The 27,828-nt window shown below is 44.3% G+C and overlaps 1 pseudogene; it reads left to right on the plus strand.

Annotated features, from left to right (window-relative positions):
• LOC130887202 (60S ribosomal protein L27-like) overlaps positions 1 to 27,828 on the plus strand; it is a 66,652-nt pseudogene that overhangs the window by 38,035 nt on the left and 789 nt on the right.

Raw genomic sequence — 27,828 nt, forward strand, 5'->3', positions numbered from 1 at the left:
GGAGAACTAAGCACACCTCTAGTGTCTGGTATAGTAGAAGCTACCCAGTAAGGTCTCAATAGACACCAGTACTTTATGTAATCACCTCCCTGTTTATTTATTCTGAGACATCAGTCCATAGAATGGTATTGCTTCCTCGCATAGACTAATGCATGTTCCTTTTAAAATTTCATACATGAATATGATGTATCTCCAACAAATCCACCCTTCTCCCCTTCTCTCCAAGTCCTCGACTCTACTATCCCTCTTACAAACTCCTCTCAAATTCATGTTCTCCTCCCTTACAACTATTATTGATCAATTTTTATATTGATTTATTATCTATTATGATTATTGGTATATATGATACTCTTAGCTATATTTAACTTTCTTTAGATAAACATCTACTGAGTCCAGTTAGACTTGTCCATATATACTAGGATGTAGGGCTGACCATTGGGGTTGAGCTGTCTGTCAGGCAGCTTGTTCTGAAGAAGATTGACTCTCCCTCCCTCAGTAGGCCTGGATTACCTATAGCTCTTCAACTAGGGCTTGGGCCTTCTAAGCCCTTTCCCCACCGTGCGGGAATGTTGACTGATGTGGTCTTGTATGTACAGCCCTACTGTTGAGAGCTCCCGTGGGTGCAACAGTTCTGTCTTATCCAGGAGACTCTATTCCAAAGCAGTCTTCCTTCAAAGGTCTAACTTACTTGCCTGCAGAGTTCCTCGGGTGGATGGGAGCTAAAACTGTCCCTTTCTCTGTCTTCCTCTCCCTTCTCAAGCTTCTTTAATTCCTTCGCTTGGTGCTGGGAAAAGAGCAGCAATGGACTGCAGGGCAGAGCCTGCATTGGAGATTCAGAAATTCCCATGCCAGGGCTGACCGGCCCTGCTCAGCTCTGCCTCTTCTCACTCAATGAGCCCCAGTTCTGTTGATCACCTCCTCCTAACAACTCCTCCTTCTTCCCCCTCTCCCTGCTCCTCTCCTCCCCCTCTCCTCCTCTCCCTCCTCCTTCTTTCCCGTCTCTCCCTCCTCTTCCTCCTCCTTCTTTCCCCTCTCTCCCTCCTCTCCTTCCTCCTTCTTCCCACCTCTCTCCTCTCCCTCCTTCTTCTTCCCCCTCTCTCCCTCCTTTCCCTCCTTCTTCCCCCCTCTCCCTCCTTTCCCTCCTTCCCCCTCTCCCCCTCCTCTCTTCCTCTTTCCCTACTTCACTTCCCCTCCTTCCCCCTCTTCCTCTTCCCCTCCCCCCTCCTTACCTACCTCCTCTCTCCCGTTCTGCTAACTCTCCGAAGCCCACCACTTACTGTTTCTCATGTGCACACGGCCCAGTCTTTGACCTCTGACTTCTCTTTCTGCCCCACAACAGCCTCTCCTTCCCAACAAAGCTTCTGTGCCTCAGTAAAAGATCTGGCCTCAGAGACGGACTAAGGATTGGTCCTACTGTGTCTCTTGACAAAGGTGACTGAATTGAACTTAGTTCTTGGGTAGTGCGGTGGTCTATGTGAACAGACAGACTGATTAATAGGGACACTTATGAAGGACAGGCAGAGGAATACTTGTCTTGTCAAACGTACAATCGGAATCAGAACAGCGAGAAAGGACAAGTGGGAGGGAAGGCAGGAACGGAGAGGCTAATGTGTTAAAGCGCAAGTGCGTGATGAGTCTGATTCTACCCATTTATTAATCCTACATTATGAAACAGCTTTCTCAGGTCCGTCACCGTTCCTTTCTCCATGTGGAGACTTCCCTGGACAGTTTGTGGAAGGCTCATGCCATATTGCAAGCGCCCCTCTAGCTGCAATTTCACCGTTTGAATGGAGCAATAAGCATCCCTGGGAGTCTCCAGGGACACTGTAGCCATGCTGAGCTGCTGTACAGAATGATTCGATTTGTTCAGCTGTGTGGGTCACTGCAAAGTCAACAGAGAAGGAGACCGGTTCAGCTCCCCAGGTTTCCAAGGTCGCCTGGTGCAGATGCGCAGACCCCTCCAGATGCTCCCAGCCTAGCCTGGCTCCAGGTAGACAGCGAAGCTATGGGGGACTCATGTTTCTTTCTAAATAGGGTTTAGTGTTCATGTCACTTAGCATTCCCTCCAATTTGTACTTACAATTCTGGTCTGTACGGGGCAGCCTGTCTAGTGGGCTTGCTGGACAGCTTGCTTGTCCTGCCACGTCCCTCTTGAGAGTATGACCATCCTACCACCCTCGATCACACCACAAACCCCATAACACTGGCCTCCAGCCATGTGAATCAAATGAGGAATGAGCATCCATCCAAGTGAAGACAGGCCCAGGCCAGGAAACTGTTCTCAGAAAGGCAGGCAGGGCTCAGAGGCTCCTTGGTTAGATGCTTCCTCTAGAGACTTGAGCTTGGGGCAGCCACATAGTGCAAAAGAAAAGAAGGGGTATTGTGTGAGCGAGGGGGAAGTGAAGCCCACAGAAGAGAAGAAGAGTTCTCTTGTCCCTCTGCATACCTGTGGGCTCCAGGACCAAATGCAATTCCCTGCTGTATTAAAGAATTTCTACGGTAAGAACAGGGACGTATTGGGCCTCATAGAGCTCAAACACAGCCTGGGAGACAGTGTGCCGCTCAAGTGTCGGGTGGTTTCAGGTTACTCAGGCTTATTCCATTAGCCCTTCTGTAGATCAGAAAGGGGATCGCCTACATTTAACACCAACTGTGTAACATCATTTCGTTTTAGGGCTTAGATTAATTAGACAACCACACTCTTGAATTTCCGGACCACTCAACAGAGCACAGAGGCTCAGAGTAACACGTCTCGCCCTCCTCCGCAGCAGAATACAAGACGACTAATCCGCAGAGCCTACCACCCTACAGAAGAGAGAGGGAGAGAAAGCTGCGCCTGTCTTCCTTGGAGTCAGCCTTAATGCCAGGACAGACAGCCTTGCCAAGAATAACTGATTATCCTCCCTGTGATAAAATGCACTTTCCTGCGACAGGCACACCATTCCCACCCATACTAGGTTACCATGTCAACCTGGGTTAGCAATTCTCAGGCCAATATGAGGGCCGGCCTAATTATTCAGGTGCCAACACAAGAGATGGGGCCCTCGTTTCTCTTCCAGAAGTGTAAGCATGACCACTCTGATAAACAAGATACCCCCTACCGCCAAATACCCCTCGGCAGGAGTCTGCTAACCAGTGCCATGTGAGCTGGAACGCTTTCTCTTCCGGAATCTAATGTCGCATTTCACACATACATTTGAGCCGCTCGCCAGCCTTTGGCAATTTCCAAGTTTCCCACAGATTAATAATAAAAAAAAAAATCCAGCTGTTTCCAACTATTCGGAACAGAGCAATGCGTAATAAAAAGAGGGGAGAGGGGGAATCTTTACCCAATGTTTCCAGCAGTCGGGGAGATTTGTAACATATTGGAAAGAAAACTTACAAGTTTGATTGTTCAAAGATTGGGGGGGCGGGAAGAAAGAACGAAAGAAAGGCAGCCTTGTATCAGATTTCTAAGGATGCCTTTTTTTTGTACGGAATAGAAAGAGCTAAGAAGCTGTGCTTTGATTAATCAGAGATGAGATCATTTCTGCTTTGTTAGTCCAGCCTGAGAGCAGCGCCAATGGAAGGTGAGCAGCTCCGGCTCACGGGAAGCACATCTGAGCATCTTGGCCATGAGCTGAGATCAGAACCCAGGCGGCAGTTAGTGAAGTTGTTGGGCCATTGGCACTCCTCAGGCTGTGCTTGCCAAAGGACCCGTTGGTTTGTTGCTGATTTTAAATCACTCACAGATCACAGAGACCCGCAGCAAATAGTGCTCAAACTATTGGACAACCACACTCTAAAAAAAAAAAAAAAAAAAAATGCTTTCATGCTTTCTATCCTTTACAAAAATTAATACAACATGCATTATAAACCTAAATACAAAATCTAAACCAAAACACTTCTGTAAGGCCCACTATGTTACTCAAAATATGATGCCTAAAAGAAGGAATTATAGACACAAGTTTACCAATCCTAAGTGCTTCTCCCTCTAAAGAATAAGAAGATAAGACAGATCAGGAAAAAATATTTGCAAAGCACATACCGGAGAAAGGACTCCTATCCAGAGCCCACAGAAGATGCTCACAGTTGAATGATAGGAAGCAAGCTTGTTTTTGTCTTTGTTTTGTACATTTGGCAAAAGACTGGAGAGACATCTTAGCATCTTTATGACGCACAGGTGACAAGTGGCCCCATGGAATGCTGCTCATCGTACCAATACAGTACGAGCCACGAACCACAGTCAGCTACAAACTAGAAGTGAGTTAGAAGCAGAGCTGGACGCTACTACGTACTTATTTCAAAGGCTGAACATTTTTTAAACCAGTCATACCTGCGACTGGCAAGGATAGGGAGCAACTGGAGGTCTGGTACGTTGCCAATTGGAACGAATGTGAGACGGTACAGCCATTTCACAAACAGCTTTTCAGTTTCTCTTAATGTAAACCAAGATTTGCCTCGTGATCCACCAACCCAATCCTAGGATATTTACTTGGATCAGATAAAAGCTTATGTTCACACACACACACACACACAGCCACACACAACAGTAAACACAAATGTTGTAAAGAGCTTTATGCATAACTGTCCCAAACTGGAAATCAACCAAAAGTGCCTCGGCGGGGAAACTGATGACAACCAAGTGTGGTACATCTGTGGAGTACTATTCAATAATAAACAGGAACGCACAAAGAATGGAGACTCTCCCACGGACCATGCCAAGCAGCAGCCAGGCTCCGTATATGTGAATGACCGTTCTCTCCAATGGTCTTGCAAACCTAGATGCAGGACTGAGAAGAGATTAGGCTTGTCAGTCACACAAGGCGTCAAGAGGAGCTGACAGCAGAGTGTCCGGGAAGATCTGCGGGAGTGGTGAAATCCTCCACGTTTCCACAGGAATATAGGCAATAAAATATATGCGCATCTTAAACTTGTACTGAGAAGTGGTTTTACTCTATGTCAATTACACATTGATTTTTATTTTTATTACTTATTTTATTTATTTAGTTAGTTAGTTTTGGTTTTTTGATACAGGGTTTCTCTGTGTAATAGCTCTGGTTGTCCTGCACCGCACTCTGTAGACCAGGCTGGCCTCCAACTCAGAGATCCGCCTGCCTCTGCCTCCCGACTGCTGGGATTAAAGCTGTGTCACACTCCTGCCCACCCACATTAGTTTGTAAGATAAAAAAGAAAATCTTCCCAGACTATTATAAGTACAGTAAAAGCTAATTTATGAGGAAACCATATGAAAAGATTTATAGAATGCCAGCCAAAATTCTTCAGTATTAGGTTCAAGGAACGAAACAAAACAAAACAAAATTGCTTTTGAGGGGTGAGAAATGACTGAGTGGTTAACAGCAGTTGCTGTTTTTGCTGAGGACCTGGGTTTGGTTCCTAGTACCAATGGTGGCTCACCAGTCATCTGTAACTACAGTTCCAAGTAACTCAACATTCTCTCTGGCCTCTGCAGACACCAGGCACACAATGCTATAAATGCATATATGCAGGGAAACACTCAGAATTACATCACATGAAGGAAAACACTCGGAATTACATCACATGAAGGCAAATAAATCTTTTTAAAAATCCTTTTGTCAAGTTTTTATGTCTGAACACCTTTTCTCAGTTCCCAGATCATGGCATCACAGGGTGGGGACAGCTCTGGTGTAAAGACATTTGTTGACAAGCCTTCTCAGAATCGTTTTTACTTCCTTACAGCACCCCAGTTTCTCAGAGATGTGACCTGCTCAGCGTATGCATAGAAAACAGCAGGTACCCAGCCCTTTCCCAGTCTCCAGTGGTGTGTAACCCAATCTGTTCCCTATATACCCACCACAGCTGATGTAAACCTTGGGCAGACAGGACCCAATAGCCACTTTCCCGTGCCAATGGAAAGATGCCTCTGTCAGAGGCTGTAGCCTGGGGTTTCTCTTCCCTGGCCTTTGGCTGCTTTCTTTCCTCAAATCTCCAATGTGGGGGCATCTTTTGGAATGGAACCGCCTTCCTTTCTCCAGCTAGTTGAAGAAATGCTTCACTTCCCTGGGGACCCACAGCCTAGGAGAACAACTTCCCTCTGCTTTCTTCTCCACCTGATTATGTGCTGACCCCAGTTGGGTCAAGGAGATACCGGAACCACATATCCATTTGTTTCGATTATCACCTCACTGGGGACTCAAAGAGTGGAAGCTGACATGCAGGATGCACCTGGAGATGCTGGAATGCAGTTAGCTATAATAACAACTCATCACAGGCTTGAACTCCGGAGGATCTGTCCTCCCCTCCCACCCTCTCCCTCCCTCTCTCCCCCCCCCCTCACACACACACACACACACACAAGGCCAAGGGTTGCTCTGAGGCTCAGCAGCAATAGGGATGCTGAATCTTCCTCTAATCCCATCAGCCATTCTCAGGAGGTGCCAAGCCTTCTCTGGCAGTAAAATTGTTTCTGCAGCAAAGGCCTGCTTGTGGCCTCAAAAGAAAGACAAAGACAATCTGAGTTCCTGCTCACGAGACCCTTGGGAAAATATTCTTTCTTCCTAAGCGCATTTGGATGTCTCCTCAGGTCACTTTGGTTTGAATTTACTCTTCTGATGCCAAGGAGGCTGGGAAAGGAAATGTCTAAACCAGGTTACATACCAAAGCCTTGTATTCCAAGCATCCCTGTTTTCTCTTAGGAAAAAAAAAAAAAAAAAACTCATGACTAACTTTAATAGTAGAAGATTAGTAAGAAAAAGGAAACTCCAGAATGCCAAAGGGGAAAGACATCAGGGAGTCTTTTAAATGTCATTTCTGCCAGAGCACAATCACACATGCTGGATCTTTGGCTTGGAAAACGAAAAGTGGGCATGTTAATGCCTGCAGTTAAGAGTCTCCTGGGAATTAAGCAAGACTGTTTGTGCTAAGTGCTTGTTTTCTACCTGGGCCTAGCACATATCTCTTCACGGTGGCTGTTGTTAGAGACAGCCACCATAGGAATGTCTGCAAAAGTTCTAAATATTAATGGCATATATTTTGAGTAGACTAGAGTTTGAAAAAGGGGGGTTCATTTTCTATTAGAATCATCTAGAAAAGTTTTACTATGCAAACAGGATATGAACCAACTTGAGTAGGGTGGCAAGAATCTGATTAGTAGAGAAGGGATGGGGGTCACCAGACTGGGACAAACAGCAAGTGAGGGGAGGGCTCAGTCTGCACGAGGTGCTGCCTCGTGCGATGGGAAAGACTGAGACACGCATGGTCACCAGTGCCTCCTATGTGTCAGGCACACTGTGGGTGTCTTGGTCAGCTCCAGCACCAAGTCTGCCTGCATGCTGCCATGTCACCTGCCATGGTGATAACAGACTGAACCTCTGAAACTGTAAGCCAGCACCTCAATAAGATATTTCCTTTATGAGTGGCCGGGGTCATGGTGTCTCTTCACAGCAATAAAAAACCCTAAGATATGGGGCTTGCTTTCTTTGAGTTTTGCTGATTTGAGTACTTTTGTGTGGCTCAGAATTTACAGTGACCATAGCTCTGGTTGGTTTTCAACATTTGGCTTTAGAGTTTCAATAAAATGTTTCCAAAATATGTAGGAGCCAAGAGCAAAAGCCATTTTTTATAGATTGTCCAAAAACCATTTTTGATATCAGCAAAGCCGGTTGGTTTGGCTTCTTACTTGAACAACTAGCAGACAATTGGTTTCTCTTGTTAGTATAAAACAAAGCGCTTTAGAAACCTATAGACTCGTATTTGAACCAGAATAGAACACATACTCACTCATGTATACTAGCAACTTAGTTCACCTGTCCAAGTTTGAATTCAAAGACTTGATGCCTTTTAATTACAGAAAACACTGAACATGGTTTTTCAGCCTTCAGGCATTCATTCCTGTTTTGCGAGTAAACAGACATGTGTTAGTGAGGTTCTATGGTTTGAGACATGTTGTCAGAGATGGCACTTGATAGCTCTGATATACTTGTGAGCTCTATAAATTAGGATAGCTCTTCACATAGAGATAGCTGTGGTGCACACCGTCTATAAGAGAAACTTCAAGTGAGTGGAAGGTGACACCGAGCTCCCGGCTTAGCAGTTTGAATCAGAGCAGCGGAGCTCTGAGAGCGCATGCGTTCTTTCATGACTGTGTCCTTATGTGTTTAAGCACTGGAAGTATACCACAGCATCCTATCAGCTGCCTAGCCCTCCCCTCTGAGTGATGCCACATCACCGCAGCAACAGCAAACTGGGCAGAGCTGGGTTTGGAATGCTAAATTTAAGCCCCAGCTTACGCACTATTGACTTGGACACTGCCCTTCTCCGTCCCCAGCTATGTCATGGTTTCTTCATCTGGAAGGTGACAATATCTGTTCCCATGAAGATTAGATGGCGTCAGAGTTCCTCTTTGTTACTATGACTGAAATACTTGACAGAAAGAACTTAAGGGATGAAATAGTTATTTTGGCTCACGGTTTCAAAGGGTTTCAGTTCTTTATAGTGGTGGAGACACAGATTTTCTTGCAGTAGTTGTGTGTGGCTAGGCAGTTCACAGGGTGGTGGGCCAGAAAGAGGAGAAAGCTGCAGGAAGAAGAGGCTGGGTGTAACTTTTAGTGTCCCGCTCCCCCAGGAGCCTACACCTGCAAGTTACTTTTCAGCTCCTAAAGGTTTACAGCTTCCCAAAACAGTGCCCCCAGCTAGGGAAGTAGCATTCAATCAAACAGGGACCTCTGGAAGACATTTCAGATTCAATCCATAATGTGAAATCTGGATGAAGGTATTTTATAAATGTTGTGTTCCTATTTCCTATCACTAAACTTCAGCTGTACAAGACTGCCAAACAGATATGGTCAGGAATTGGCAGGGACTCCCTGCCAACATCATACCCTCTGCATTCTCAACTAACCAAGGTCGGCTCCAGTTCACTTTTCTGCCTTCCTCTGTCGGTTCCACAACAGCAGTGGGCATCAATCTCATCACACAATCACATTCGGTCTTGTCACACCGTCCAACAGACTCCAAGATCGGACAGAGACAAACCTAAGATCCTTTGGGATCAATGACCATTTATTTCAACCCCAAAGTATGAGATGATTGCCTTTGAGAATGAGGTTAAGAAAATTAGAATCTGTCATCTGGTTGGGGGTGGCGGGCAGACAGTTCTATCCTGTGGACCGGAGTGTGCTGGCTCCACAGAATGGTGGCCATGTGGAGACCCACGCTTTGTTCTTGGCACTAAAGGCCAACCCACTGGCTCCTTGGCAGGCAGGGACTACAGCATCTGCTGGGACAAAGAGGAAAGTTCAATGGAGTTAGTTTCAGTTTCTCAGTTTCTTGTCACCAGGGATGGGCAAACCCAGTAGTGGTTTATGTTTTCAGAAAAATCTCGAGTTATTTTTCAAGCATTTGGGGTTTGGCTACGTTTTACATGTGTTTTGCCAGTTCTCCTTCCTTAATTATTAATATTAAACCCATGTGCATGAAGTAGAATGGAAATTTAATAGCCATTTTTGTATGTATTTACATCAATGCATCCCATAGCTGTGTTGAGAAAGGGCTGTTATATCTTGGGTATTTGAAGATAGTTTAATTTTTTTTCTTTTCACAAGATGTCAGTCACACCAATTTTACCCCTTCTCTGCCCACAAAGGCATTCGGCTTTGAAGATGGTGGGGTTAGCATCCCGATCCCAAAGCTGTGGTGTTTCTGGTAGATTTCGAGTACTACAAAGTGAGATTTTGCTGTCTTAATTGCGTTTGACTCTGGGGCAGTCCTGTCGGTAAAGCCTTCAAATGCATTTTCAATAAAGCAGATGCTCTTGCAGCGAACATCTCTCCGCCTCCAGGTCTCACATCCAGTTGCCAGAGCCATGGAAAAACAATTGCTATGGCCCATCATTGTTTTTCCAAGCACAGCACGTAGATTGGTTCCAGGCAGATCCAGGAGATCGGGAAAAGAAAAATGTTTGTTTCCAAATAAATAATTCTTACCTTCTCAGTACAGGCGAACACATCTGTGTCTCTCTTATGCTCACACGGTCCTCCTACATGAGAAACACTGATTTAGAGGAACAGGTGTTATTTTGCCAATGACAAAATAATGGTGTTATTTTGTTATAGTCACAAAATGCAATAGGATGCGTAACGGTCTGTCCTGACAGCTGTCCTAGACTTGGGTGGTGTCCATGCCAGGGGTGGGGGTGGGAAAAGAGGCGTCATAGTGATAACTAGTAAAAGACACTTGTTTCCAAAGGATCCAAATGTTAAAGGAAACATATACAAACATGGTAAGCACATGCAAAGTGCTTTGGAATTAAATTGTCCTCCACTGTCCAATATGATTTTCTAACAGAGAATATTGCATTTTACTGAATTTTATATTAGAGGTGGGGAAGGTATTAAAAATCAGATATCGGATTATAATTTATAAAGTTACTTATCTTAGAAAGCATATGGTTTACCACTTTTAGCAAAATATTTTATTTTGAGATAGTTACATTTGTACATGCAATTCTAAGAAATGGTACAATGACCCCCTTGCTTTTTTTTAAACGTGGTTTTACTCGAAGCTAACAGTAAACATATGTAGCAGAGTATCACGACTAAGGTATGGACACAGTGGATATGTGACCTTTCTTCTCTCACAAACATTCCTCTCGGTGCCACTCCCTCTCATCCCGTTTCTTCCTCAACCCTCAGCACTCCGAAGGGTCACAACTGCTAGGCTGGTGCTAGACCTCCACGCTATTTGGCTTCCCTGAGACCTGCTGCTGGGAAGGGGGGGCTCGGTGCCTTGCTCCTGCTGAGAACCCAGGAGGCAGAAGCAGTTTGGTGACCACTGTCAACAGTGGTCATGACAAACATCCTCCATATCTCTCTGGACAGCGTGGCCTCATCTAAGTGGGGAGAGGTGGGAGTTCAAGCTCCCCACATGGTCTTTGACTCTGGAAGTGGATGCGGGGCTGAGTGGGGACGACAGTCTGGGATCCGTACTTGGTAGCAGTGTACATGCTCTGGAAAGGGGAACATGTTGGTTCCCTCCACCTTTGTTGGCCCAAGTAGAGGAAGCGCCATAGCTCTTCTGTGGTTGGCTGGAGAGGAGAGGCTGTTGTCTGGCTGTTTTCTAATGTCCTGCTCTGCCCTTTCCCTGGTCTTTGGGATAAATAGAGCACATATTTGTTGGAACTTACATTTTCATTCCCATGTTGGATACTGGATGGCATCATAGTTGCCCGGCTTCTTCCTCTTCGCTCTTTCAAGCTCTGTTTCTTCTGTCTAGGATATCCAGGTTTCATTAAGCTTCGTGGGAGGAAGAGGGGAAAGTGTATCTCCTCAACCTCCCCATTTCCACGTCAGAAACAGGACAGGAGAGCTGAGACTGTTGTCAGAGGGAAACGTCACTTTTATGGTTTGGTCTTGACTGTCAGCCTTACCTCAAGCCAAGCAATCACTAGGACTGTGATTGTCTGCTCAGCTCCCTCCACAGCTCCAGGGCTGGCGGGGTTTCACCTTCCACCAAGGCTGGTCATTTGTAACAGTGAATTTTAACGCCCCAAGCCAGAAGGAAACACTGGAAGGCAGAATCACGGCCCCTAGGAAAGCCCACGTTTCTGACAGCTCCGATTTCCTCCACTGTCTCTCTTCACTCCTCACAGATACTGCGCCTTTTCAGCAACTTTGCTTTATCATCCAACACAGGAAAAAGTTTTGTGTACCTACGTGTATACCATGAATAACCTTCTGGGTCCATTATAAACGATTCTGCCCTCTGAAGCTCTATTTTGAACACTGTTTTTTTTGTTTGTTTGTTTGTTGTTGTTTTTTTAATGCTGTTAGCTTTGCCTTGAGAAACCTGTCCATATGTTTTATACACATACACACGTGCAGAGGCTCCAACCTGAAAATTGGCTCTTAGCATTCATGTTTTATTGAGCCAATAAATTGTGAATTTAACATTTTAGCCAAATCGAACGCCAAGTGTTTCATTTCAGACCTTAGTGTCTATATTGACAGGACCTTAAATCTACTACTTGTACATCTGGAGCTGGTTAGATGTTTATAGTTTGAATGGAGCCAAATGTCGGTGGCACCTCTGGTCCATGGAGGGATCCTGAAGAATACTTCGCTACTCTGCTTCCACGAGGCAAGAGCATGCCCCTGAGGTCCAGGCTTCTCCTGATCCGCTCTAGGTGAGAAAGGTCCTGGATGGCGAGACCGATTAGCTTTGAAGTTGCGTGTTTTCTCATAATTCATCCCCAGAGGGCAAGGGATACGCACGCAAAGGCGTGACTTGCCCTGTGACAGGCATAACAGCAGATTCTTTGGAGGAGAGCATGGACCAGTAGGACTTTCTGTAAAGATGGAATGCTCTGGATCTCTGCTGCTTAGTGTGTAACCTCTAGCCATGTGTGGCTGCTCACCTTTGAAAAGACGGCCAGAGCAATGGAAAGACTGACTTTTTATTTAGTATCAGAACATTCAGTTTCCCAAGTACATGTGACTATCACTCAGTGCTCTTAATAGGCTGGTGATAAGGCCGAGTGAGGAGATTTCAAGAAGGCGTTCCTTTTTTCCACCCGTACGTCCCCCAGAGAAATGACGTTTTATTCCATCCCTCCGTCTCACCACCGTTTTCTTCCTGACAGGTAAATGAAGTGTTTGTACAGGGGAGCCCTGTGAAATCCCCAGAACCACATGCTACTCTAAGCCTTTCTCCACATGCAATGTAGGATCAAAATTCACCCTTCGTTCTCTTTATATAAATGTTCTCCTAAGTAATCAAGAACAACATTTATTCCTAGTTCTCATTTCAAAGCTGACATCCTTCAGACAAATCACTGGTTTCTACAAAACTCTTTCAGAAAAGCCAAGATGCTAAGGTCTTCCCTAATGACCACGCCCCCACATCACCTCTGAAGAGAAGCATCTGGATATACCAAGGACCACGTGAGCACATTTGTGGTACTAATGAAATACATTGGTAAAGCTTTTGAAACTTTTTTAAGTTATATGATCTGCCCCAGTACAAATTAAATAAAATGGCTTATTATCCTCTACCATGATATAGGATTCAAACTTGTGTCTAAACACCCCCTATAAAATAAATAAATTAGGTTATCAGGGAATATAATTTCAAGATGGTCTTATAGACTTCTTACCATGGTAGGGATATTTCTGTTATCAAAAGAGCATCAAAAGTGAAATACAGTATCAGTGTTAAAATAAAAGCCACCTGTGATAACTATTTGGTTTTATGTCAGTCTAACTGGGCCTCAGCACCCAGTGTTCAATCGAACGCTATTCTGAGAGAGTGTTTTTAGATGAAGCTTACATTTAAGCCATTGAGTTTTGAGTAGAGAAGAATGGGGTGGAGGATTATGCATGTCTAAAGAGTAGAAAGTTAGTCAGAACTGAAGGATGAGGTAGAGAATTCCCTAGCAAACATGCAGCCTTCATATGCTAGACTGGCTCTTCCTGGACCCGCGGCACATTGTAGGTCAGGGTTTAAGCTGTAACTCCCGAGTGTCCAAGCTATGGCTTTCCCAACAAGTGTTTGAACTTCTGAGCCTGATCTCACTTGTGAAATGAATCCTTAGCTATAGCTCTTTTATACATTTTTCACATCTGCTATGCGCCAAGTGTCTGTGTCCCCACCAAGAGTCACACGGGGAAGCCCTGTCCCCCACTGTGATGGTATTTGGATGTGCCTGTCTTAGTTACGATTTTCTACCGCTTTGAAGAGACACCATGACCATGGCAGCTCTTGTAAAGGAAAACATTTAATTGAGGGGACTTGCTTACAGTTCAGTCCATCATCATCACGGTGGGGAGCACGGTGGCATGCAGGCAGATGTGGTGCTGGAGGAATAGCTGGGGGGTCCTACATCTTGCAGGCAATAGGAAGTTGATTAAGACATTGGGCAGTATCTTGAGCATAGGAAACCCCAAAGCCCGTCCCCACAGTGACACACTTCTTCCAATAAGGCCATACCCACTACAACAAAGCCACACCTCCTCATAGTGCCACTCCCTCTAAGATTATGGGGGCCAATGGCATTCAAACTACCACACTCAGTGACATTTTCAGCTCTTTATTCTTCTATGGTAGAGGAACACCTCGTAGACTGGAGGAGACAAAATACATACTGCATCTCTATTAGAGAAAGGTCAGGGCTATTGTTATTTGGTTTTAGGCTTTTTTTATGTTTGATTTATTTGCATTTTTTTCTGTGCATTGTTGTGTCTGTGTGAGGATGTCAGATCCCCTGAATGGGAGTGACAGGCAGTTGTGAGCTGCTATGTGGGTGCTGGGCATTGAACCCAGGTCCTCTGCAAAAGCTGCGAGCGCTCTTTACTGCTGAGTCATCTCTCCAGCCCCATTGCTTTTCAGGTTTTGTTTTGTTTTCTGATTTCATGTGGCAAGAATAACTAAGTAGAAAAGCATTCAGGACCTGAAAAGATGGCTCAGCAGGTAAAGCACTTGATACCAAGGCAAGAGGACCAGGGTTCAGATCCCCATGTAAAGTGGTGTGGATATGACGCCCTAACTGTAGTTCCACGGCCTGAACTCAGGTCATCAGGCTTGGTAGCAAGCACCTTTACCCTCCGGGTTGCCGTGTTGGTTCAAAACAGGTGTCATTATGTTATTTTAACTTATGACTTAAAATTTTTTGCATAAAAGAATATTCAATAAGATGTTGGGAGCATCACTTCCGCAGTGAGAGAAAAGAGATCTTTGGGCCTAGAGACCACCTTTCTGCTGTTCTGGAACTTCAGAGAAACTGACGTTTCTAGGGAGAAGAATATGGCAAGGAAAGTAGACAGGGAAGACAGCCAGGGATGAAAACAGGAGAGGTAGACAAGAAAATGGGTCAATGCCAGGCAGTGGTGACGCAGGCCTTTAATCCAAGCACTCAGGAAGCAGAGAAAGGTGGGTCTCTGTGAGTTCGAGGCTAGCCTGGTCTGTAGAACAAGTTCCAGGACAGGTTCCAAAGCTACACAGAGAAACCGTGTCTCAAAAACAACCAACCAAACAAACAAACAAACAAACAAACAAACAAAAAGACTCACAAGACAAAAAATGAACCAGGAAGAAATGCAGCTTGGGTCATGGTGGATTACAACTTAAATCCAAGTCAGTGCTCTGTCTAGGAGGGGCGTTAAGAGATAGGTCTCTTGGTTCAGTAGTCACTATAGCATGCTTTTCCATAGAATTTTAAATTAAGCACACGTGCTCATGCACACACACACATACACGCGCGTGCGCGCACGTGTGCCATGCATTCTTACACCCTACCCCATATGAATATTGTGTTCACAGAAGGCTGCCTTTTGGTACTTTTTCATGATACTACGTGGAAATCAATGTTGATAATCCTTTGTTGGTCTCCAAAATAATTCTAGAAAATGCACTGGGTGGTGAAATCCAGAAGTCTAGCTCCACTGATCTAATCCTTCCTCGGTCCTTTTCGTCTCACTAACGTAGCATGGGATGTGTTTAAGTCTACTCCACTGGAAAGTTCCCTGGCAACTGAGACAAAGTCCAGTCTCCAGATGTCTGGCTATGTCCAAGCTTGTCTCACTGCCAGGTGACCCACTTGCCACATTTTCAAGTGATCCAAGAAGGAAGGTGGTACACCAGGGGCACAGGCCAGGCAGATCTGAAAACCAGACCTCACACATGACTTGAAGAGAAAACCATTAGTTCCCTTCCCTGTATCACGAATCGACAAATTCAAACACGGAGAGGGCTGGCTCAGAGGAGAAACAGCAGGAAATGATTATTTAGGATTAAGAGTCTTGTTTCTAGACATATGTGGTAAAATATTGTCTGGATTAATTTTATTTGCTTCCTTTGATGAAGCCAAATTAACTTAAACCAACTGTTAGAAGAACTGCTGGTTATTAACACTAATGTCACATAGTCTAAAATATTCACCCTAGAGGCATCTCCGTTAAAAATTCCAAAGTGCCTTTAATAATTAAGAATCACTGTGATAATGACATTCATTAGGAATTACACCTTGGTAGGGTTCTAGTATATAATAGAAATTTCAAACAGACAATTCCTACCCAGTTCCGCTCCTCTGCTCTCTCAAGGAACTGACATTTCAAAGTCACGGATTCTAACCGGACAGTGGAGCAAAGTACCAAACCAAGTTACGGACTGATTCAAGAGCATTTTCCGGAAGGATTAGACAGCAGCACTTCCTCAGGTCGACAGCCCAGAACTGGCCTCATCAGAGAAAGAGCAGAAAGACCTTGACGATGGTCGAGTTATATATCAATTGCTGACGGCACATTATTTCTGAGTTGTGTGTCTGCGAGTGAGTTTCTGGTTGAGGTTAGTAGTTAAATCCATACGTGCGGGAAAGACAGCTGACGTCACTAGCATCAGATGGTAGCATTCAATCTGTGGAGGCAAATTTGCTCCCACTGTGACTTCCGCCTTCGCTGTCCCCAGCATCAGAGCTCTCCTTCTCAGGTCTTTGGACTTGGACTGGCAGTGATGCCATCAGCTCCCTGATCCTCACATGTTTAGGTTTGTTCTAGAATTGGCATCAGCAGCTTCTTCAGGACATCAGCCTGCAGACAGCAGGTCTTGTAAGCCTCCGCGAGCCAACCCTCACCATAAATCCCTTTCTGTACCTTTCCATATCCTACGGTTCTGCTTCTCTAGAGAAAACCAACATGGGCTTTTAGTCCAATGACTTAGGTGAGTCACGTTCAGGCAGAATCACCCTGCTAACGCCCTTAACATGTAGATTGTGTGTGTGTTAACACACACACACACACGCTTTTAATTATATTCTCTTTTGTGCCCTCATTTCCCTTATACAAGCTCTTGGCCTCCAAACCATATTGAACTACATGTGCACATCGCAGTTGCTAATCACATATAGAGGGCTTAGCTGGTGTGTCCAATATGTTACCACACCACGTCATCCGTGAACAAGGAACCACTTAAGAAGTAAAGAGCCCTGCTGGGGCGAAGGGACTCTATCGCTCGGGAGCTGTGTGACCTCAGCCAGTTATTTACCGCCGGTAGCCTCTGCTTCCTCGTCCATAAAAAGGCAGTAGAAACAGGCCCTGTTAAGTTCCCCCTGCAGCCTTAATATTCAAGCTCCATGCAAGTACAAATGACTTCATTACCGCCACCAACAAAAAGCAAGCATGTGTCCCCCAGCCGGAGGGTTAGCAGAATCTGTGGCTGACCGTAGCCAAACTTAGACTTTAATGTGGGGTTCCTTTTACAGTTGGTTTTGGAATATAATCAAAACCCAAAAGGAAGTTAGATTCCAATCCCTAAGTAGGTCCAGCCATCGTTTTCTAAGTACAAAAGACAGACTTGCAAGCCTCAGGGGTCGAGGGGGAGGTTGACAGCTGTGGCCAGCAGAAAGGCTACACGGGAGTTGTCAAGAGGCAAAACCCCAATGCCAGGCTCTGAGATGCACCAGTTCCATAGCCAAGTCTCCGAGGGTCACCCACACCAGGCACCAAACTCCTCGTGGACACTAGTGGCTCTCATGTTCCAGCCATTCTGCCTTATGCTATGAAAAGCGAGCTGGCCCCAGATCCACCGAAAGTATCCGCATCTGTCAAAACACGGATGGGCTTTCAGACACAGAAAGCCTTGTTCTCTGAATGGGGGACAAGGGGAGCAGGTCTTTGAACAACACGGCACAGCTTGAGGGCCTGCCCGCGGTGGCTGGGAATGAGAATCATCAAAATCAATGATAATAATGCACCCAGGAAGCAGTTCTACAATGCAGATCCCCCACTCAGTAGTTAGCGCACTAATGACATTAGCTAGTATGAAATACAAATAAGGGAAAACATTCTAAGCCAATTATACTGATTATGCTTCTGACATCAAAAGGTACAGCAGATGAAGCTGAATTTCCATATATTAATATTTAAGCCGGCATCCACTACAAAGTACAGCATGTAATGAAGGCCCACTAGACTTCAGTACACACCGCTAAAATCTCTAATCAAGCAAAAAAAAAAAAAACAATTTTCTAAATGATAATTAGCAGTAATCATGTTCTTTAAGTGCAGGGTATTATAAAGCGCAAACTGAAATTTTTAAAAAGTGTACGTAGCAAAATTCCTTGAATTGGCAGTCACACCACAGATGTAAGGGCAGAGGCTACCCGCCGCAATCAGTAAGAACATCTCCAGTCAAGATAATAGCTGCGTCTGTCATTGTGATAGCCAAAAAGATGGTCTTGACTGGGTGGAGTGCTTGGCTTGAGAGGAAATGGGGAAGAGGAGGAGGAAGCAGCAGAAGTGGGAGGAAGGGACTTAACCCTTACTGCCCAAGGTATTTTTGCTGAAACAAGGTACAAGTCTAGCCAAGCCTTGATCTGGCTCCGCTTTTTATTGCGCAGTTGCTAAGATTGCTGTGCAAATACCACCCGCTTGGAGCAAGGTGGGATTCCTGCCAAGTGAGCAACAAGAAATGAGAGCTACCATGCTCGTGTGAGGCTGTGGCTGATTACAGCAGCAACATAGATTCTACGCACGCACTCATCCCCGAGTTGTCTTAGACTCATGGTACACAAGACACGGGGTAAGAACAAAGCCAGGGCTTCTTCACATCATAAACCACGGAAGCTACGCAGTTTTCTTGTGCTGTCCACGGATGCGTTCTTCAACCAACCTTCACTGTAACCAACGCCTGTAGTAAGCATCTTCCAAAGAGAAAGGGTGTTGTTTGGCTCAGTTTTTGAGGTTTCAATCCATGATTGGCATGACTTTTAGGTGATGAGGCATCATGGGAGAAGGGGACAAAATAGTTCTGTCATGGTCTAGAAGGAAAGAGAAAGAGGCAAGAGTTCTACCCTGGCCTCTGAGGACAAATTCCCAATGACCTGAAGACTTCCCACTAGGCCTCGTCTTAAGAATCCCAACACCGCCCAGTAGTGCTATCCTGCCCTGGACAAAGCCCCTTATACGTAGGGCCTTTGAGGGGCACTGCAGACCTAAACACCATCAGCACAGACCTCGTTATGCTTTTTTATTCTTTGGAAATGTGAAAAATGCTACTATCATCTGCAGGAGGAAGGATGGTACAGAATAAGAGGGTGACTGTCCTAAAGTCCCACAGACTGACAGGGACAGATGTGTAAGGGGAAAGAGATCTCTGCTGCATACATACATACACACATCTCAGAGAAGCCACAAGTGGAGCCCAGTCGAGGCTTGAACACCCCTCAGAGAAGCAGTTCTCATATCTGAGCAGTATTTAATTCCCAGACTTCCAAAGACTTTCAGTTTTAATTATCACACCAGGAAAGAGCCCTTAATATCCTGTTTGGTAACGAATGTCTCATGGTTAGTTGCCCCATTGCCACCAACGTCCTTTTAAAAACCCCAAATCCACTGCATCTAAAAGCTTTAACTGTGATAAGAGCCTCAGACCCCTCAGACAATACCAAGCAACAGCAGCTTCTTTGCCCTTCAGCTGCCTTGAGAATCGGGCATAAATCCTGACAAGAAAACCTCAGTGCCCAAAAATCTAACAAAGACTAGATAGAAATTCACTTAATATCACTAAATCTAAAAGTCTATACTTACAAATGGGTCAAATGTATGTTCTATGTATTTTATGACAATAAAAATGGGGAAATAATTTATAAAAGTTATATTTCAGGCTGAAAATGTAATGAAAAGAAGCAAATACAGAATGTAGAAAGTGTTTCAGAGGTTTGGGGTTTTTTGTTTTTGTTTTTTGGGGTTTTAGTTTTGGCTTGGTTTGGGTTTGTTTGTTTGGTTTTTGTTCTTTTTTTGGTTGGTTGATTTGTGTTTGTTTGCTTATTTGGTTTTGGTTGATGTTGTTGTTTTTAGTTTTTTGAGACAGGGCCTCTCTGTGCAACAGCCTTGGCTGTTCTGGACAAAGTCACTTGTACATAGGGCCTTTGAGATTCACTCTGTGGACCAGGTTGGCCTCGAACTCACAGAGATTCACTTGCCTCTGCCTCCTGAGTGCTGGGATTAAAGACATTTGCCTCCACTGTCTGGTGGATTTTATTACTTTAATGCTGTTTATTTTGTGTGGTGTGTGCATGTGTGTGGGAGGGGCACACAAGTGCATGGTGCGGACGTGGAGATCAGAGGACAACTTGCAAGACTCAGTCTCTACTCCCACCATGGATGAAACCCAGGGACGGAACTCAGGTCATCAGGTTTGCAGCAAGACTTTTGCTAGCACCTTTGCCTGCCTCACTGCCCACAGTGCACCTTTGCCCTCACTGCCCACAGTACACCTTTGTTTACCTCACTGGCACACAGTGCACCTCTGCCCTCACTGCCCACAGTGCACTCTGCCCTCACTGCCCACAGTGCACCTCTGCCCTCACTGCCCACAGTACACCTATGTCTACCTCACTGCCCACAGTACACCTATGTCTACCTCACTGGCACACAGTTCACCTCTGCCCTCAATACCCACAAACGGGAGTTTCAAATGGTATCATAGGGCTCCTAGGTCTTGGCATCTTACTTTTTACTTTTTTGTTTTTTGTTTCTTTTCTTTTACTTTTTTCTTTTCTTTTATCTTTTATTTTTTTCTTCGTCTTCTTTTGATTTTCTAAATAAGAAAACCAGAGAAGTCAGTAGTTAACACATTTAAAGCTTCTTCCTGCACAGCTACTGTGTGGTTAACAACTCCTTCTAAGGAAGACAAGTCGGTGTCTTGCAGCGAACAGCCTCTCTCTCCCCATCACTGGGTCCCTTCTAGCTTCATGATGCCTTGCCAAATTGCTTTTCTGTGTTACCTAGTTTTCCCCAGTCATTTGCTGATTTTCTGCCTCTACCCTGAAATCAAGAAAGCTAGGAAGAGGCAAGATTTACTGCAATAAACTGCTTTGTAGATCTCAGGAAGAAGCAGCTGCTTTTAGATAAGAGGAATCTTCCAGCACTGTGATTGTTGGAGGAAATTGCAAGGGAACTATGGGTTGAAATGCGAATTCAAAATGGTACTAATAACAACCCATAGAGTCTATGGAAATTTAGTGTTCTAGCTGGATTTACTCTCAGCTTGAATATTTTTTAAAGCATTAACTTTAAAATGAAAATGGAGAAAACGTCTTGTAAAGCCCTTATTTTACACAGAATTGTTCAGAATAACAATTTGCAAAAGAAAAGGCCATTTACAATCCCTGCTATTCACTGAGCATCTCTCATTCGCTCAGCAATTTTCTGGCCATTGTTGGTAATAAGATGAAATTGACATGTCCTGGTTCCTCAAGAAATACACCTTCCTTTCAGAAATCAGAATCCACCCCCGTGTCCCCCTCCCCAACAAGCCTTGACTGGTACAAAATTGGACATCAAGAGCTGGAGAAAGGGCTCAGAGAATAAAGCATTTATTGTACAAGTGTGAGAACTGAGTTCAGAGTCCTCAGAAACCACATAAAGCTGGGTGTGATAGCCAATATCTGTAGCCCCAGTATTCCTATGGCAAGATGGGAAGGAAGACAGAGATTCCCTGGGAACTTAGAGACCAGCTGTTCTGGAGTACAGAGTAAGCAACAAAAACAGAGGCATGGGGAAGGCAAGGAATAGCACCCCAGATTGTCCTCTGATCTCCACATTCACCCTGTGCCTCACACCAGTGTGCTTGTGCATAAGTGCACGTGTGCACACGCACACACACACATACACACATATACACATATACACACATACACATATATACACACACATACACATATACACATATACACATATATACACATACACGCATATACACACATACATATATACACACATACACACATATACACACATACACATATACACACATACAAACATACACATATACACACATATACACATACACACATATACACACATACACATATACACACATACACACATATACACACATACACACACACATACACACATACATATACACACAGAGACACATACAAGCACACACACATACACACACAAACACACACAATGTACACATTAGTGCCGTATCATCTCATTAGCTTCTGCTCCTACATAATGGAGGCATTGGGAAAGTCCATCCTTTACTCTAAGTTTGGGTACACCAATGACCAGGGAGACATGTCATTTAAGCCATGGAAATGGGACACATGAGTGGAGGGGCAGGTGCATCCTCACTGTGCTGGCTCCAGTACCGACCAGTTAAGAGTCTACCCTGAAATCTGTGTTGAGAAGTTCTCATTTCTACGCCATCTCCCACAGCCTGAGGATGACGATGTCACCACCATCTAGGCAGCAGCCTTAGGCATCCTGTTATGGTACCTCCAGCCCCAGAGATGGCTCTTTACATGGAGGGAGATTTGCTGGGCACTGTGGACGGACAGAGTGTAGATGGCAGTGGGTAGGAAAACCGACATGCTGATTGTAGTTGGACGTAGCATTCACAGAGCCCTAGGAAGCAGAGCAAAGGAGAAGAAGGGCATTCTTTTGTGAACTGAGCCCGGAACAGAATAGTTTCTAAAGTATGAGTGAAACCCACAAGGTCCTTACTGAGGAATGGCTTTCAGTTTATTTTATTTACAAAAGAATTGCATGACAAGCTCCCACATTTGACAGTTTAATAAATACAGATTTAAGTTGCTTGACCACATAAACCTTTTTTTTAAAAAAAAAAAAAAAACTTTTTGAGAGTGTCTTGCTGTGGTGAACAACTTAGTTTCAAATTCACAACCCTTCTGTCTCAGTCTTCCAAGTGCTGGGATTAGAGGCATATACCACAATACTGAGCTCATGTAAAACATTAAATATCTCTCTGTCAGAAAATGTACTAAAGAAAATGAAAATCAAATGACAAGCCCAATTTTCAGATATGAAAAATGTTTAAATTATCATTTTAATAGAAGAAATTTACAGTGTATAGTATGCAAACTCAGTACATACAGGGTGTAATCATCAAATCGGGCAGTTAACATTTCCATCCCCTGAATTTGTAAAGCTTTTGATTGACCCATGATAATTATGCCCATGATAATTATTGTTTGGTTGGGAGTTTCACCCCAGCCCCCTGGCATCCACATATACAAAGAGTCTGAAATGTTTAGTGGAAAGTTCCAAGCCTCCTCCCCCGGGAGTGGCCGCAATCCAGACTCCACCTCCAAAAAAGCCCGCCAAATGGTGACCCCTCCCCAGGGAGGGTTAGGACTACTCCCACAGGCTATTTAAACTACCCCCCACACACACACCCAGAGAATGAACATGTGGTTTCCTGGTTTTCCATGATCGTTCTGTTTCCCCTTTTCTCCCTCCATGTTTTCTGGGGGCACTAATGTCCATTAAACCTGGGTCTTTTCTAATTCGGTCTGATCTGGTTTGATTTGGATTACTGCATGGGCGGAGAGGCTTGTCGGTTGGAAAAATGCTTAGCACTTATGAGCATAGTGTATGCTGAGTAACAGTTCCCTCCAAGATCCACTCATTTATTCCTTCCATCCTAGAATGAAGCTCCCTAAACAAGAAAGGAAACAACTCAAATAAATAGCTTCAGGAAGTCCCTGAAACTGATCAGATCCACTACGTCCCTCCCTGCCAGAGTAAGCAATGAAAGCTGAGACTCTCTCTCAAAGAAGCCAAGCCTCAAAGAAGATTCTGACACCAGATCAGCAGCCTGGGAGAAACAGAAACCAGCCAAACGGCCTGGAAGAGGTTTAGACCTCCAGTCTCCAAGGTTGGACACTTCCCAACATTTTGAACTGCCTGCAGGCTGTGCCATGTGTTTCGGGTTTCCCAGCTTTTGTGAACTATCACCATACTTTGGTGAAGCAGCTGTCTTTGAGTCATTTCTGCTCCTGTAAGTAAACCCTCACCTCTTGTAAGTTAATGCGAGAGGTACTGCAAGAGTTACAAATTGTCTTTATGATGGGGAAAGAAAGGAATTGGGATTCAAAGGGAAAACAGAGACTCACAGAATGCCGACCGGGCCAGGTATACTGAACCAGGTGGAAGCCACGCGGGCAGATGTGAACAACAGCACAAGCCTGCTTCTGCTCCAACCTCTCAGGGGGAAACGGGCTTCTTATCCCCACTTACCAGTCCACATGTAGCCCCTCAGACCATGCCCTAAGGGCCAGTACCCCAAAAGCTATTGGCTGAATTTTCACAACAGTAAGTAATTCCAATAAAATTCACTTGTTCACCAAGTTGGACTTTGGTGGTAACCATACTTGGGTCTCTTGTGTGATGCCTATCTGAGGTGAGGAGGTGTGTGTGCTATGTCTCCTCAGGAGAAGTTTTGTCACACGACATAGTAATGTTTCAGTCATTTATAGAATATGAACGATAATGCACTCTGGTTAAATAATGGTGGATAGTAGCATCACTCACCTGAGCATTATTCTTTCTGTGTTTGGAACCTCTCTTCTAGCTTGTCACCTTCTATGAAATAAGTTATCATCCATACTGGAACTTGTGGGACTGGAGAGATGGCTCAGCAGTTAAGAGAACCGACTGTTCTTCCAAAGGACCCAGGTTCAATTCCCAGCAGCTCAATTCTCTGTAACTCCAGTTTCAGGGGACCTGAAACACAGACATGCATGCAGGCAAAACACTAATGCTCATAAAACATAAATAAATAAATTTAAATAAATAAACAAATAAATATAAATAATTTTTTTAAGTTTAAAAGAATACTGGAACTTGTTATCTCTGAGGACCCATGGTTTAAATTCCCTTGATTACCTAACTTTCTTAGTCTCTAGTAACCATTAATATACATTTGGATCAGATTTTTCTTAATGTTCACATACCAATAAGAAGAGGAAGTACTTTTCTGTGTATATCTGACTTACTTCACTTGGCATATGTCTTCCACTTCCATTCATTTTCCTTCAAATGACAGAATGCTCATTCTTTATAATGGCTGCATAATATTCCACTATGCATATATACCACATTTCCAGTGTTCATTCGGTCACTGAAAAACATTCAAGTGTCCATGTGTTGTCCGCTATGAGTACTTCAGCCATATACCTGAGCTTATGAGTATCACTTAATATATAAAGAGTTGGTATAAATTAATAGGAAAAATAGTGACTCAAAAGACAAGTATATACAATCAGACAAATTTCAGGGAATTAGCAATCACTGATATTGGTGTTCAAATTAAAACAAGAAGCTACTATTGCTTCCTGGTAAGGCAGTGCATGGAGAGACTTCTGCTCTCCTAATTCCTGCTTAGAAAGGTAAATTGGATTTTGTTGTTGTTGTTGATGATGATGTTCGTTTTTTGTGATAGGGTTTCTCTGTAGCTTTGGAGCCTGTCCTGATATTAACTCTTGTAAACCAGGCTGACCTCAAAATCACAGAGATCTGCCTACCTCTGCCTCCTGAGTGCTGGGATTAAAAGTGTGCGCCACCACCACTTCCTGGCAGATTGTCTTTTTGTAATAAAATAATCATAAATTTGAGAAGACTTTGTCTTAATTAGGGTTCTTTTGCTGCAGTGAAACACCATGACGAAAAGCAAGTTGGAGAGGAAAGGGTTTATTTGGCTTACATTGTTCATCATCAAAGGAAGCCGGGTCAGGAACTCAAATAGGGCAGGAACCTGGAGACCAGAGCTCATGCAGAGGTCATAGAGGGGTACTGCTTACTGGTTTGCTTCTCATGGCTTCCTCAGCCTGCTGTCTTATATAACCCAGGATCATCTGCCCAGCAATTGACTCACCCAGCCCACAATGGGCTGCTCCCCTTCAATCTCTAGTTAAGAAAATGCCCTACAGGCTTGCCCAATAGTCCTAGCTACTGAGTCATTTTCTCAATCGAGGCTCCCTTCTCTCCAGTGACTCTCTCTTGTGTCAAGTTGATATCAAACCAGCCGGTGAGGGTGAAAGGTTAGCAGAGTGTCCTCTTTTCCTTTCTGCTGGGAACCAGCTGCTTCCTGTCGAAATAGGCAAGTTTGTGAAACCCGGGAAAGTGGTGTTGGTCCTGGCTGGATGCTACTCCAGACACAAAGTTATCATTGTGAATAACATTGATGATGGCACTTCAGACCACCCTTGCAGCCGTGCCCTGATGACTGGAATTGACCTGTATCCCCGAACAGTTACAGCTGCCATGGGCAAGAAGACAATTGCCAAGTGGTCAAAGATCAAGTCCTTTGCGAAAGCTTGTGAGTACAATCACCTGATGCCCACAGGTCCTCTGTGGACATCCCCATGGACAAAACTGTTGTCAACAAGGATGTCTTTAGGAACCCAGCCCTGAAACGCAAGGCGAGGTGGGAAGCCAAGGTCAAGTTTGAGGAAAGATACGAGACAGAGAAGAACAAATGGTTTTTCCAGAAGTTTTGCTTTTGGTATATTTTTGTTTCCATCATTAAAAGTTTAGCAAAACAAAAAAACAAACAACAGCCAACACAGACTTATATACAAAAAGGTTCATTATACCAATATTAACAGTTGCCAAAATTGGAAACAATTTAATTTTTTTAACATGTGTGCGTGTTTTCCTGCATGTATGTCTGTGCATCATGTGTGTGCCTGAGGTCAGAAGAGGGCATTGAACCCCCTGGAACTGGAGTAACAGATGGTCACAAGTCATGTGGATACTGGCAGCAACTACTCTGAACTGCCGAGCCATCTCTCTAGCCCCTGGAAACAATTTAAATACCTCAGATAGACAAATCAACTGAAGTTCCGAGCAGTAATGAGATGTAGATGTGCATGCAGGTGATTCCTCTGTTTCAGAAAGGAAGAAATATTGCATTTCAAGCAGTGGTCATCTCAGGATGATGGATGTATCGATGCCTTTTCCAAACATTTCCTGTATTTTCTAAATTAATACGAATACATGTCTCTTTAATGTGAAAATAAATGTTTATTTCTTTAATTTGGTTTTGCAATTCAGGGTCTCAGTAAATGCCCAGACTGGCCTCAAACTTCTGAGTTCCCTGCCTCAGTTTCCCCAAGTATTGGCATTGCACCCTTGTACTACACATTCTGCTAAAAATTTAAGTGTGTGTGTGTTTATATGTGAGTACCATGTGCACGTATGTATTGATGTGCATGTGTGTGTACTGATATGCGTGTGTGCACTGATGTGCACGTGTGTGTCTGTGTGTGTCCTAATGTGCATGTGTGTACTGATGTGCATGTGTGTATGTATTGATGTGCTTGTGTGTGCACTGATGTGCATGTGTGTGTCTGTGTGTATACTAATGTTCCTGTGTGTACTGATGTGAATGTGTGTGTCTGTGTGTGTACTGATGTGCATGTGTGTATCTGTGTGTGTACTAATGTTCATGTGTGTACTGATATGCATGTGTGTATGTGTACTGATATGTGTGTGTGTACATGTCTGTACAGATGCCCTTGCCCATGTGTGCATATAGAGAGGCCAGAGATTGAGATCAGATGTCTTCCTTTACTGCTGTCTACTGTTTGCTCAGACAGGGTCTCACTATCTAGCCCTGGATGGCCTGGAACTCGGAACTTTCCATGTTATCTGGTCTTGAATTCACAGAGATCTGTTTTCCTCCTTTCCAGGCATGTGCCACTATGCTCGGCCCCACCTTATTTTTTGAGACAGGGTCTCTCACTGGGCCTCACACTTGCCATTTAGGCTGCCCTAGTTGGTCAGTGAGCTTCCAGGACCCTCCTGTCTTGGCCTTGCCAGTTCTAGGATCATAGACACACATTGCCACCTCAGCTTTTATACAAATTCAGGATCCAAACGCAGACTCTCACACCTGTGCAACAAGCGCTTTACTCAGCAGGCCATCTCTCCAGACCCTAAACTTTCAATTAAAAAAATATAAATCTTCTCATAAGGGGGAAGGAGGTTCTTATGGCCCCAAAATGGTGTGAACTACCAGAGTCTTCGGGAAAGCCTTCCTTGGAAGTTCACGTCCAGAATG

This window comes from Chionomys nivalis, chromosome 15 (genome assembly GCF_950005125.1).
Source record: "Chionomys nivalis chromosome 15, mChiNiv1.1, whole genome shotgun sequence".
In the NCBI taxonomy this organism is placed as follows: Eukaryota; Metazoa; Chordata; class Mammalia; order Rodentia; family Cricetidae; genus Chionomys; species Chionomys nivalis.